Here is an 11,189-nt window from a genome sequence, read left to right as displayed (position 1 = left end):
GATGAAAGCGGTGTTTAATTGCTGAATGCATGCACATATATACACACTCTCTCACTCTCTCTCTCTCTCTGTCTTTCTGTCTCTCTCTCTCTCTCTCGCTCGCTCTCTCTAACACACATACACACACACACACACACACACACACACACACACACACACACACACACACACACACACACACACACACACACACACACACAGGGTGGCTGTCATTCCTGGGAGCAGAGTTAGGGAATGCGAGGGGAGGGGTGGGAGCCAAGACGCCCAAAACTCAATAATTCATTCAATGCCAGTAGCAACAAATGAGTGTGACCAAAGCGAAAGAAGACAGCTACCTCTGCGCTCTCTATTAGTCATCTTCTATTATCATCAGAGGCCAAACCAGCTCAGGATGAACCTGCTGCTGAGTTTTACACACATGCACAGGCTACCTGTGTGCAGCAGCATACACACACACACACACACACACACACACACACACACACACACACACACACACACACACACACACACACACACACTGAGATTACGTTACTCTCTGGAAACTTGAGGCCTGCACATGATGGTGTCTTTTAAAGGTGTAGTAGGAGATGTTGTCTATCTGTAGCTTCTGTTCCTTCTCTATTCCTTCAGTTGATAGAGATCAGTGGTGGAAAGTAACTAAATACTTTTACCCAAGCACTGTTTTAAGTATAATTTCAAGTACTTGTGCTTTGGTATAGTATTTTAATTGTAATTATGCAGTACCAGTCAAAAGTTGGACACACCTTAAGTCGTGTCCAAACTACAGTACATTGTGCTGTAATGTTAATATAATTTTTTATACTTGTGAATACAGGACTTTTACTTGTAAGTAATGCCACTTTTACTAAGTAATACTTCTGCCATTTTTAGTTCACTGGTTCAAGCCTCTCAAATGTGAGTGTTTCCTTCATTTCTCAAAGTATAAACTGATTTTTTGTTATCAATAGAGGACATCTCTTTGGTCTGATCAAAAATGTCAACAAATAATGAAATGAATGAATCACAATTAAATAATGAAAACAGTGTCATGACTAAATGTGCCTACAGTATTTTCAATAATTAGAATCATTTTGTGACTTCTTCACAGCATTCTGAATTTAAAGCCAAATGTTGGTCCATGTTGCTGTTACTTACATTTTGTCAAACACATTTAATCAGTTATTTATGAATTTAAAAACACTACAGACATACATTCTTAAATATCAACATCTCCTCCTCACATGAGATAATTATCAATCTGTTATCGCACTGAGCAACAGCTCTGCCGGGAGGCCAGTGAACTTCTGCGATGGAGAAACATTTATAGTCTCATAGTCTGTGTGTGAGGTCAAACTGTCTGCTAAGTAACACACCATGCAATATGCAGAGACTATTGAGATGAACACACACACATGAAAAGAGATGGGAGAGCGAGAAAGATGGTCATGGCCATAATGAGAGAAAAGTGGTCCATATTTCAGCATACATCATATAATTTTATGTCAGTATTTTCCCACCGCAGACCGAGCTCTTCTGATGTGTTTATCTTTGCTCTAATTCCAAAAATACAAAACTAGAGTGTGGATTTGAAACAAAGGACAAAGGAAGGGCAAGCGGCATTATATCAGACACTCAAAGAAACTCACTTATAAGCTCTTGCTTAATTCATTCAGAAGGCCCTAAGAACAGTATTATACACTCCATTCATAATTCAAGTCCTCTCCATTATCAAAGTGCCCAGAGAAATAAGATTAACCCAGCCAGAAATAACTCACAGTGGCGTGATTTTTTTTCTACAAAGCACTTAGCTGGTCAGGTGCAGGTCTGCACAGAAACCCAGATTACAGTATATGAGGATATAATCACCACAGAGTGTGCTAAACATAACAATCCTCTCCAAGAAAATGTAGCTGCAGTGTATCCAGATGGAGGAAAGGGGAGAAAAGGGGAAAAAAAAGTATTGAATTGTGAGAAGGAGGAATAAGTTAAAGAACAGAAGAAGAGAGAGAGAGGGAGAGAGAGAGAGAGAGAGAGAGAGAGAGAGAGAGAGAGAGAGAGAGAGAGAGAGAGAGAGAGAGAGAGAGAGAGAGAGAGAGAGAGAGAGAGAGAGAGGGAGGGAGAGAGAGAGAGAGATCACAGCAAGATAGAGAAGATGAGAGAATGAGTTTAAGAAAAAAGAAAAGACGCAATAGTACTACATGAAGAGCAGAAGGAATTAACAAAATAAAAGAGAGGAAAAATTAAAGGAAGAAATTAAATGGAAGAAAGGAAGTTAGAAAGAAGAAAGAATACTTGAATGGAAGGAATGAGATTGCAGGAAAGGAAATGGGTAAAAGACAGAAAAGCTAGAGAGAAATGACATGTAAAGAGATGGAAGGAAAATAAAAGATCAAACCAAGAAAGAAAGAATCCCTGATGGCTGACATGTCTGTCATTTTGAGTTGATCCTGTCAAGGTGAGTGCATCCCTGCCGGCCCGAACAGTGTGACACTAAACAGCCGTGACAGCAGGAGCACCCAGAGGAGCAACAGCCAAAGGACAGGAGATACCAGAACACTACACCGTCCTGTACAAAGGGGACATCCTCCAATCCAAAGTCAAGTCTCTTAATTAGCTCTACACTCGACATGTGTCTCATGTTGAATTTCTGCACAAGAAAAACTGAAATACCAGACAGTGCAGTACAGCTGTCACACTAATTCTTCTGTAACTGTATGTGTGGGCAGAAGAAACTATATTTTGTTTAACTTACACACTATCAAAGCCATATTAGGAGTGAGGAAGCTATAATGTGTGATTGAAATAGAGTTAAAGATGGTTTACAAGCAATTATTTGTATCCTTACTGGGCCCTCATTAGAATCTAAATGGTACAGTAGGCCGATGAAATATATAGCAGCCTTGTGCATTTTGTTGAATTTTATAAAGCATCGTTTTATGAATAATAATCATACTGCTAACAAAGAAAGTCAGAATTTGCAAAAAAAATAAATAAATTCAAAATGAGAGAAGAGAGGAAAGCAATGCATGACAATCATTAAACATCTGTCCCGATTACTGTGCACATTCTGCATTTCAGATAGCCTTGAGGGTGAAAAACATGTAAACAAGGAAGTGAAAAGCAGCTTGGTGTTGACATGCTCCGTCACCTCAGATACGGCATGCTGAGTGAGGGCACACAGGAATATAACAATGGCAATACCAGTGTGGATGAACTGTCTTTCCTTCTCTCCCTCTGCTCCCTCCACGGGGCTGTGCCTTTGAAGACAGACATGAAAACCGAGCCAGGCCACAATGGGGCCCCTGAAGGAGGTCCCCTAGCAGATGCAGCCACCCGCCCTCCCCCACCGTCTGCTCCCACTGGCCCCAGGCCCTGAAGACAGCCCCGAGGCTAATCGACCAGGAACAAAATAAAGAAGCAGCAGAGGCAGCCAGAGCTGAGTGTGTATGTCTGTGTGTGTACAGATCAAGGGGGAAGAGAGCATAACAAAACGATATTTATCAAGCCACTCTAAATATGTGTAATAATCTAGGCTCAGCTTGGCCATTTACACACCTGATGAGATGTGTGATAACATAATGCTATATATTGGGCAAAGATTTAAACTGTTGTTGAGAGACTTTTGACACAGTGAGTATTTTTTGGTTGAAAGCATGATACCTGCTGTATCCCATCAGATCAGGAAGAAGAACAAAGCTGGCATGATATGGTTTAATAACAGGTCAGGTTATATTGCCTTAGGGTGATTCAAGCTCATTTGCATACTCGTGAGCATTACCACATGGGATTTGGTAGCTGATGATGTTCTCTATAACTACAACTAAAATGAAATATGCTTAAAACTAATCTTATTCCATCCTTGATGCGCATGACAGCTTTATATTACTGTTGAATTTTTGGGGTTGAAACTGATAATCATATTTGTGTCAAAGGTTCCTGTGGACTACTACATTGAGGTTTTCTGAATCAGAAGAAGAAGAACTTATTGAGATTTTACAGAAAAAAATATCATCCTAACTCTACTAGGTTTACCAGTACTATCGCTATGTACACATGCATCTGGTACTGTGTGTAGGCAGCAGGTGTCAGAGAGGGCACCGAACAGCATCTGGGTAAAGTTGTAAATGTATTCATAGATTTGAACTATGTGGATCAATAACTCATAAGAAAAACATTGTTAAAAGACTAATGGCCCTCAACAAGATGACAAGCTACAGTCTAATTTTCACCCAAGAGAGCTTTCCCCTGAGCTAGACAAATAACATTTGTCTCCATGTACAGCTGACTGTGACAAAAGTGTTCAGGGACCGTCTAAAAAGTGCAACACTGAAAAGAGACACAACAAAAATATTCAGTAAGTTTAAACTCACACCATTTCCTAACAGCAAGCAAGCATCCGACTATCACGTTGCATTGCACATGCTCTCTGTCTTCACTGAATATGTTAAATATACACTTCTGTTACGTCATGTAAACAAATCATGTACCTATCAGTTGTGCATTCAAGATCAGACTGGAGACGTGACCAGTGGGTAAGTACTTCTTATTCCACGGTTGTACTTTAACATTATTTAGGTTTTTCAAGTGAAATGGGAAGGTATCTCAGAGATAACTTCTCATTTCAACTAAATCAATGTTTATGTATGTTTTTCTTTCAATGTGAGCAACAGGAGGTAAACAGAAACAGGAAGTCCGACAAAATTTCAGCTTAAAGTGGTGCAGCCGGTTAGGGTATTCCCATAGAAAGCACAATCAAGCTGATTTTGTTGCTAAGGCTCACTCATATTATATTCGGTTAGGACACTGTGTCATACAATGTAGTATATACACCTCACACCTCAATGGTCTCCTGTTGGTTATACTACAACAATTCATTTGGAAACATGCTTTTGCATCATTAAATATTGAATACCTTCACTCTTGCATACAGTGCAGTATTCACAAAATCACACTGATAATTAAAATGGATGTCTTTGCATGTATCACAAAGCAATTACAAGTAGGGTACCTAAATGGCCAGCAGCCGTGGGGTTCATCTTAACCTAGTTGATACAGCTATGACAACAAATGTATAGACCGTGTCATCATGGTGTGGGTTAGCAGCACAACAATAATTACACAAGACAAAAAGGTGAAATTATGATTGCTGGGGATTTCAATTAAGTTAAAACATATTCGGTTTGAAATTAAGTGGAATTTAATTCAGTTAATTTACTCAAGGACTGTACTTAGAAGTCCCTCTCCACTTAAACATGTGTCTTGCTTATTCTTACTGCACTTTGATGTTTGATTCTTCACTGTGCAGAATGATCCATGAATAATGTACACAAGTGTGACGTCAAAACTTAAAGCCTCCAGTGAGCTACGCATACACTAAGAATTGATTTTTTTTGTTTTGAGGTACTTGAACTTTTTAATCATAATATATGATCATTTAATAAAAAGATGATGCATGTCCACTTACAAAGTATATAGTTTAAATGAAGCTTCCCTTGACTTGCTACATAGAACTGCTGCTCATCTATACGTCAATTACGTTAAGTTTAAAGTTAATTTTGCTCGAACTTGAATAAGATTTGGGGTGCAGGAGTTTTACTTGTAACATGTACATAGTTTTGTTTTATTTGTACATTATCCACCACTGTTATCAGTCTATAAAAAAATACATTGCACTGTAGTGACCCACTGAGAATGCAGAGGGTTATCTTCTCATTAGACAATATTTAATTGATTTGAGAGTCTATTTGTCCTTGAAAGTCCTTCAAAAAAAGCATGGGATTGAAGGTTATACAAAGAAATGGGAATATTCCAACAGTTCTATAAAAAGCAGTGTTGAAAAGGAGAGTGATTCTCTTTATTTAGTAATGAGGGAGCCACGGTTCAGTAGCGCACATACACACAGCTGAACGACACACAGAGACCCAAGCACCACCAAGAGCAAGCCTCCCCATAGCTCTCACATTGCATCAAGTCACCGAGTGACGGGTACATTGTTCAAGGCAAGGGGGAAAAGAGTGGTGAAACATGTTTCTCTCAGAGAGCTCCTCAGTCAGTCGGGGAACCAGCTCACCATATCCAGGCAGAGAGCATCTACAGAAATGTATTTCTGAGGTGCCCCGATTGGTTGAGTGCACTCCACAAAAACAGGGTTCTTGAGAAGTTCTTTGTGGGCTGAATGATTTACAGAATCATTAATATTTGAGAAATCATTTGAACTTTTAAACGTTTCTTCATTGCTATCTCAAAGGCCATCAGTGCTTCTGTACACACAAAATAAAAGACATAAATAACAGCAATTTATTGTGTGGTTCCCCAAGGCCATATACAAAAGTAATTGACCAACTGATAACGTATAAAGCTGCGGCTAGCGCAATTAGTTACCTTCATTTTCATATCTATTTTTGTAATATTTGTCTACAAAACTCTTCTTCACCTGTTCAATCTAATGCATATTTAATTTAATTTGAGACAGATTCACAGATTTTGCAGTTCAGAATCCAGTTAAATTTTAGTTGCGTTCAAGATCTTCAGATGACTGAGCACACTTGAAGAGTTTTTCAAGTGGTCAGTCGCTCTAAGTGATTTAGCAGTTCAGATGTTGATCATGAACAACATCCTCTGTTCCATTCTGACTGCACTGACGTTTGCTGACGTTTGTTTCGAATCATATTATCAGTAATAAGGTCATAAAAATGCCGCAACAACCACACAGCAAAAAGCATTCAGATATGTGACTGTCAAGTTTCACAGCAAAAACAAACCAAATGATTTACATTTCTTTTATTCTAAGTGGAAAATGCAATATTTTAAGATGACTGAAGAAGATTAAATGCATTGTGGTAAGATTCTCGTGAGAAATTGACATTTTCAAAGACAGAAACTTAGTTATATGACAGCCAGCTGATAGCAGCCTATTTGCACCTGCTGGGCTCCACCAATATTGGCTCAATGAAAGGAATGGGTGATAACAGCCTACTGAACCTACAAGTATAAGCTTAGTAGGCCCCCATTAGCCCATGTATTTGGGGCAGATGTGTGACAATGATGTCTATTTAATAGGCTGATAGTCAAATCAAGTGGGATATCAAGTTTTGCCAGTGTGCCTCTCTTCTAAGTGTTTTTTCACTGTCACTATATTCATGCTTTATTTTCCTCTCCCATCTAAAGAAAGAGTGTGATACTCAAAAAACATAAACACACTTTTCCATTGATACTGCTTTCTAATAGCCTTGCATCAAAGCATCTCTGTTTAAGGATGTCATGCACTTTGCACGAAAACTCCTTTTAAATGGAGCATAAACAAATATTAGCTTTTAAACAGAAACCAGGCAACAGCTGTACAGCAAAAATACATGTTGCTAAAACATCCAAACATACATGTGTATTAATTACAATTAAGTGCATAGGTTTGTTACTCCCCTGCAACAGGTTTGAGCATATATGCAAAACTATGTAAAAGGGAAGATTCTCATTTGAATTGTTTGACCTATGCCCCCATTTGATTGCTTGTGAAATTTGGACACCAGATTTAAGTATCTCTAAAATCCAAGTATGTGCCAACAGCCCAGCATATGAATTACCCTAACCCTTACCTCATATTTGTCTTCAGGCAGAAGCAATGCATCTTCCACAAAGGATTTCTGCAGCACAAAACAGTGAGTTGATTTAGTACATCTTTTTTATGACAGAAAATGTTTTATAAAAAAATAACATAAATAAATTCTTACCCGATTATGCTTCTCTGAACTGGAGTTGTAAGTTTGGTTTTCATATTAGGAAATAAAACATTCACACAAACTGTCACTTACTGACAGCTTCCAGAGTGGCCAGAGGGGTGTTTTACAAGCTAGCAGCAAGGTACACAAGAAAAAAAAAGAAACAGGCCTTTTAAGGATACATTTAACTGCATTGTCCTATAGAGGAACATGTGTGGTTGCCTCCAAATGCACCTATTATATTTACTTAAGTACAGCAGTGCTATGTGGAAAGGGGCTAGGTGAAGTGTAACACAAACTAAAAGCCTAGGTAAAATGTCATTATCTGCTGACAATGTTACTCTTTACTTACAGATGCAGAATCATTACCAAACATCCCAACTCTCCTGCATATTGATAGTGTCTCCCTGACGCCCACAAATGAGACACAATCTCCCAAAATATGGAGCAAGCAAGCAAGAGCCAAAGATGCCAATGTCATTATGACGTAATGCAAGAAATTATTCAACTTTCTACACTTTATAGTGCCATCTGGCTTTTAAAAATAGTACTACTTACTATTTCAAAAACCTGGTTTGACTGTCTACACAAAACAATGCAGAAATTAAACACGATCCTCAATTTTAAGGCTGACACATTGAAGCTTAAAAGGGGGACTACGCTGATCCAATTTAGTAAAAGAGAAAACAGAAACAACAAAAAATGGGCACAAGTCTGTGAGGACAACAGTAATATTTGTTATACCATTTGCATTACATGCTGATGTCCAACCATATGTGGATCATGATCAGAAGTTAAATAAAGTGATTACATTCCAGTACAGTGTTGTAACCGAGGTCTCTACAGAGACAGAGAAATACTACAACACTACGACAAAATTAAATTAAATTACTTAAGCAGCAGAACTGAAGCCTCTTAGATGAAGGGGGAGACAACTTAAAATCTGCTAATTATTATTTTTGTAACAAAGGCAAAGGGCAAAAGTAGTTTTCTCTGTCAGTAGTTTCACAAACAGCCACATATAAATGACAAAATGTTTCATTGTGTTTCACCACAGGTCATACAGAAAATGAAATTATTGAATCAGCTGGTGTGGATGCGCTACAAATTATAATTATAGGAGACGTTTGGCAATTTATTTCCAGAGTTTTATTTTTGTGCTTTTTACAGTACATACTGATTACAAACATCTTGGTTTAATCCATTTTGAATTCAACAAATATTTCCATTAAATTTAAGTTATAAAAACATTGTATTGCCACTTAGCACACAATGAGGTCACTGCTACAAATATGCATTTCAAGATTAGAAGTGAAGAGAGATATAAAACATAGGTCATTTCTCAATACACAAAAGATGAAATAATTACAATCTTCAGTTGAGGTGTGATTCAGCATATGTTCTGCTGAATCAGAAGTACAAAATATAAAAAATAAATATGTTAAAAACTATCCTTCAAATGCTGATTAACTATTTCAATACTGTATGATAGGATTACAATAAATAAATCATTCAAATATATAAAACACACCCTTAACTTTAACTTTTAATTAACTTATGTTAAATACAATGAAAAAAATAAATACTGTGTGTAGTACAGTACAATATGTCACAACTACTATGTTTCAATTTACTAATTGGATAGTTGTTTAAGTCCAAACAGATGCTTTACCAAGTTACCACAGTGACTACTGTGATATACAGGAAAGGTAAGAGTACATATTTGCTAAATGACTATTTATTACATTCTGTTGTAATTAACTGTTGTGTTGTCTTGAGCTGTGCTGGCTATGCATCATGCCAAGGGACTGCATATAGAAATGAGCTTGAAGATAATTCAAAGCAAAGCAACCTTTGTAATTGTACTGCGTATCCTCCTAGCTCCTCCTAGCTCCTAGTCAGTTCAGTCAAGTCAATTTCGTATAGGCCAATACCACAAATCGAAGCATATAATAAGCTTCAAGATAAATCATTCAATATCTGATGAATATCGTATTTCCTAGTGAATAGCTCTTTGTCATAATTAATTAAACGTTTTAAAAAAGCAAAAAAAAAAATGTTTTCAATTAAGACTTTTTGGAAAGAAAGAAAAAACCTTGAGTGAATCAAGTGATCTACTGTCTGACATTTGGGTCACAGGTCTGGGAGGTTTTCATTCGATGCTCTTGTTTGGCCCCAAGAGGTTTCTGTGCCGGCTACACTGGACGAGATGGTCCAGAAGTGTTGGTAACGGAATGGTGGTGCCTGTAGAGTTCACCCCATGTCGCATCCCTTCACATTTAAACTGAAAGACAAGAGAGTAGATTGATTTAGTCACTTTTAATGATGTCCATCAACTGCCACACAACATTGCTGCTACATATGCTTTAGAATAAACTCTAAACCTCAAATGTGATACCAGAGGGAAATCTTACATTTTGCTCTTTGACAAAGGCATCCAAGTTCCTCTTCACCTCCTCCATCTTTTTGTGTGAATGCAGGATCTCACGCACTTTGTGCGAACGCAGGATCTCATGCACTTTGCAGAAGAACTTATCCTGTATGGGAAATAAACAAGACTGTATTAGTCTTTGAAGGCGCATATCTACATATAAAATGTTCATTGCTATTTTAAATGCAATTTGTCTTCTTCAGTTAGTGTTAGACAGACTATCTTGTATATAAATACTGGTGCTACTGTCTAAGTGACATTACATCTCCAAACATCACAACACATAAGCTACAAGCGACAATGTTTCAAAGGTAAAGAATCTCCTCACCCGACATTTGCCACTACCTTCAGCCAGATGAGACACATCGTCCACGAAGACATCCTGTAGCAAATATCAGAAACATTGTTACTTCAGGTGGCATTCTTTCTGACAAAAATGCATGAAGATGATAATGCAGTGTTTCAAAATAATTTAACATGCAACAAAACAGTTGTTCTTCTTGGAGGTGGTCTTACCTTAGGGAAAGACTCATTGTATTTTTCAACCAGGTCAATTATAGAGTTCAGGTTATTTGCAGGAATGTGTTTCGGTTCAATAGCAGCTGGACTGACCAGCAGAGCCACAGCAGATACCAGCAGAAGCATCATCATCTTCGATACAAGCTCGTTGGGAGTAAAAACTTTAAATAATTTAAATAATCTCTTGAATTGATGACTCAATTGTCAACTCAAAGCTCCTTGTTGAATGTCTTTCACGGGTGAATGTTCAGCATTTATACTTGTTTAGCCCACGCCTTAGCTATGTTTTTCCCCTAATGACAAAAAAAAAAATGCAGTGAGTCTGCAGTTGAGATAAGATTTCTTTGATTAAGCTGTGGTTGTTGAGCAACCAAAACTCTGCTATGTTTCTCTGAACCGGATCTATGCCGTTACATTACCATACAAGTAGAGAAAGAAAAATCAGGACAACAATAATAGCCTCTTTGCTTTAATGACAGAACATTATGAACTAACAGAGTCGCAATTTTAAACATGAAAAT

At 37.7% G+C, this 11,189-nt stretch overlaps 1 long non-coding RNA gene across 1 annotated transcript; it reads right to left on the bottom strand.

The window, feature by feature from the left end:
- Positions 1 to 10,233: 10,233 nt before the first annotated feature.
- Positions 10,234 to 10,688, bottom strand: LOC128370992 (uncharacterized). Its single transcript, XR_008322786.1, has 3 exons — positions 10,666 to 10,688; positions 10,478 to 10,531; positions 10,234 to 10,255 (listed from the first exon to the last, which is right to left on the bottom strand). It is a non-coding gene; the product is annotated as an uncharacterized LOC128370992 (long non-coding RNA).
- Between the last annotated feature and the right edge of the window lie 501 nt (positions 10,689 to 11,189).

The sequence above is a fragment of the Scomber japonicus genome, chromosome 13 (assembly GCF_027409825.1).
Source record: "Scomber japonicus isolate fScoJap1 chromosome 13, fScoJap1.pri, whole genome shotgun sequence".
In the NCBI taxonomy this organism is placed as follows: Eukaryota; Metazoa; Chordata; class Actinopteri; order Scombriformes; family Scombridae; genus Scomber; species Scomber japonicus.
This window is presented reverse-complemented; position numbering and strand designations above follow the sequence as displayed.